Below are 4,081 nucleotides of genomic sequence, written 5' to 3' on the forward strand. Positions count from 1 at the left end.
TTATTTGTGGGAAACAAGACACGTGATTGGCGACTGCGACCATAGAGATAGATGCCGCATTCCACCAGGTTGCATCCCTGCTGCTAAACTACAGCACGTCCGCCATATTGAATGTGGAAACGTGTAATGTGCAAGTAGTTTGACTGCACGTGACTAAAAATACATTTCTACACAGTACACTAAATGAATACCTTTCATTCAACAACTTTATGCACACGGACACACACGCCCCCCCCACACACGCCAATATATTTGGAAAATGGATAAAAAAGAAGATATTTATTAGTCAATGCATATAAAAGACTAAAAGTTTAATCGTATACACATTTCAATGCTTGCAATTACAGTAAGTGTGTTACATATATTTTGTAGCAAATGAAAACATATTTTGGTTTGGTGCTGCCCTGTAAGATCTCAAAGTAGTTATAAAAAAATAAGATAAGATAAGATGTCCTTTATTAGTCCCACAATGGGGAAATTTGAGAATCAGACTAAAAGTAACATTTATTGTTTTTAGAGACAAATATCAAATATAGCCATACACATACACCAATATATTTGGGGAAAGACTATTTCAATTTTAACCTGGGAATCATTGTTTTTGTTTAGGTAAATAATATATACAATTTATGCGTAAGGCGTAATCACCAAGCCAACCGACTGTGCAGACTTTTAGAATAATTTTAGTGTAAAGTTACCATTGGATGTAACACTATTACTGTGATAAACACTGAAATATAAGTGGTGGGCCTTCAAAGCCTTCTCTGCTGGCCTAACAGAATCATGAAATCATGATCATATTTATAAAGTTACAAAGTTAATTAAAAATGTTTTCAAATTTCCCCATTGTGGGCCTAATAAAGGACATCTTTACCTTTATCTTTCTCTTTAAATTAATCAAATTAAATATATATATATATATATATATATATATATATATATATATATATATATATATATATATATATATATATATATATATATATATATATATATATATATATATACTTTATATATATATATATATATATCATTATCCACACCGCTTATCCTGTACAGAGTCGCGGGAGGGTACTGGAACCCACGCTGCCCGCACACAACTCAGGTGAGTGTACCACTTAAACGCTCTATATACCAATGATACGCTTATGAATCGCTTCACATCCAATAAGGCGGCAAGGCGGGCGTATGATTTAGAGCACAAAGAGGTAGCTGTGTGTAATTATCTCTGACTGAGACCGTCACAGCGAGCCTCACCGCACATCATTGTCCAATCAGAGATTAGAGAGATGACCAGAGGGACGTCCGGGAAATGCAGTGACTTTTTTTTTCTAGTGGAAATTGTGACTCCTGATCATCTGACAAAATCGAGACCTACGTCACCAAGTCTACAAAAATAGATAAGTCATCAATTCATCTTAATCATTAACAAGTAGTGAGCAAAAAATTATATTGTCCATATATTGTTTTACAGGACCAATATATGCGATTACATAAATAAAACAAAGAAAGGAAATAAGACGATATTCACGATAACTTTGTGTAATTTCATCATTTTCCGGCAGGTGGCAGCATGTTCCCAGTCCAAAACGCCAGCATTAACGTAATAAATGCATTCTATACATGCTATTCTCAGTGAATGAGTGTTAGAGTCAGGGGGGCAACTACCACTTTCTGGGGGGTACGCAGACACAACAGGCGTCCCCTCCCCCACCCAAAAAAAAACAATAATAATAATATAATGACGATTTCATTTATTATATGTAGCCTATAAATACATTTTGGGGGGAATAAAACACTTTCATTTCAAACTTTTATTGAACGCTTCATTGTGTGGCTCTTACTACGCTGACACATCACGAATTACTTACTCTTTTAACCACTTTGATAATCTGGTTTTCATGCCTGCATAGTCTTTCTCTCCCTGTTTTTTTTTTCGGTTTTGTGCCCCTGAGCACTTTCTATTTTGCTTCTCCATCTTTAGCATCATCAGACGTTTGAATTGTCAACACTCGCCGCTCGCGTTCTCGAGGGCGCGCAGGACGGGGGGCGTTGGTGTCAGCCACGGAGCACAGGGGCGCCGATCAGTGACACTCGACATGCCTCTATTAGTATTAGTGATTAGATGAAATGCCCACTCCAAAAATTTTTGCGCCCACCGCTTTGGCGCCTGAGGGTACCCTTCATACCATGAAACTGATATGTGACATATGCAATCTATGATGTTGTTATGCATTGATGACAAGTAACAGATGTACGTAACTACAAGTGGAGAAGTTCACCAGGAGAGGGCGCTAACGACTAGGGTAAAACGGGTAAGGTATGCGAGGAGTGATGAATAAAGATGGTCGTTAATTGACAAACTGGATTGTGCTCATTGAAAAAAACCTAACAGATATGGTTGCAGACAGTAATGGTTATCTTTGGAGAATATACAATACAATACAATTTTATATAGTGTTTCTACTACTGGTGATAAATAGCATGGATGACAGCAGCTGTTAAAACTCATATCTGAAACATGCTATAAGGCACATGAAAAATCTGCAATGCACAAGGAGGTAACACAATCTTCAGGTGATTATATTCTTATTAGTTTTGTCAAGTGATTAATCTTTTTTGACTAATCACAAAAATTCTATGATCAATCACGATTAATCACATTTTTCAACTACTATTTTTTGCAAAGCTTGTAACATATTTACTTGCGTAAGACCTTGGAATTGATGCAAAATCACCATATATGAAGTATATTTAATTCAAAGACTGATCTAATAGCTTTCTTTACAGGCATTTTTCTTCGAAACATATCTCAAAACTGCCCACAAGTGCCACACTCCAGTAGTGTTGGTTTGCAAGGCCCAGTGGTAACTTGAACAGTGTTTTGTTCTGAGACTTGCTAAAGATGTACAGGTAATATGGCACAATATTTGCAAAGTATGCAAATTATTTTTGAAGTAAATCAAACTGAGTTAATTGGGTTAAAATATTTAACTGAGTGAATTTTTGGGGGATTAATCACCTGAGTTAATGCTTTAATTTTGACAGCCCTAATTCTTACACCACTTATAAAATTAAGACCACTTTTGGATTTTATTGAGATTTATGACAACTGATCCTCAGGTTTTGAATGTGTCATACTTTGACCCTCGTGCAAGTAAACGGCGTAAACGACACGTTCGACACTAGGTCTCAGTGCAATGCATGTTCTCCTTTGGGAGATGTGTAGATTTTTTTTTAACATTATTACAACCAGGACCCTTGATTAAAGGCATTTCCCTCCCAAGCACTGCTCATAACTACTATGCATCTTATGTATAATGTTATCTATATGATATAGTAGATAACTATATACAGTACTCCAATTTTTAACAAAGGAATAAAGTCCATTTAACAAGTATTTCAAAATATAACTTTCATTTTCATAATGAACACCAATTACTCATTCTGGAAAAGTTGCCTTTATTCTCTCAGTATAATAGCTCAGTATAGTTTTACCCTTTTCCAGCAGATGAAGCATGTTCACAGTCCAAAACAGCATTAACGTAATAAGTGCATTCTATACATTCTATTCTTAGTGAAAGAATGTCAGGGATAGTCAAAATGACCCAAAAACATTTACTGGTCCATCTAATATACATATATGTATATATACACATATATATATATATATATATAAATGCAACTCTAAATGACTCGAATCGCGATAATAAAAAAATAGTAAGATGAACACCTTCCTGACAGTGGCTATTAAAATTTGGCATTACTGTTACCTTTGGAGAGGAAGGCTGTGTCACACGTCTTTTCCATTGTTTATTATATTCTGTTGAGCAAGTGTATGGTGGACACACTAAATACACGAGTGTTAGAAGTATGGTGTGATTAGTGGTTAGCATGTAACTCCAAGTCTCCATTCCACTCCGTGATAGATGTGACCGAGCAGGCCGTCTGTTTGAGTGTCTGTTTACATTGTCACCCCAGCAATGTTCCTCCACCACCTTGAACAGCAGCAGCAGCTGACAGAAATAGAGCCTGGTCGACCGGCCCCAGTCCAGGCAGCCTTCTTACACCGAAACTGGAG

Source organism: Idiotropiscis lumnitzeri, chromosome 4 (assembly GCF_059441095.1).
Source record: "Idiotropiscis lumnitzeri isolate Australia: NSW breed Sydney's pygmy pipehorse chromosome 4, RoL_Ilum_1.0, whole genome shotgun sequence".
Lineage (NCBI taxonomy): Eukaryota > Metazoa > Chordata > Actinopteri > Syngnathiformes > Syngnathidae > Idiotropiscis > Idiotropiscis lumnitzeri.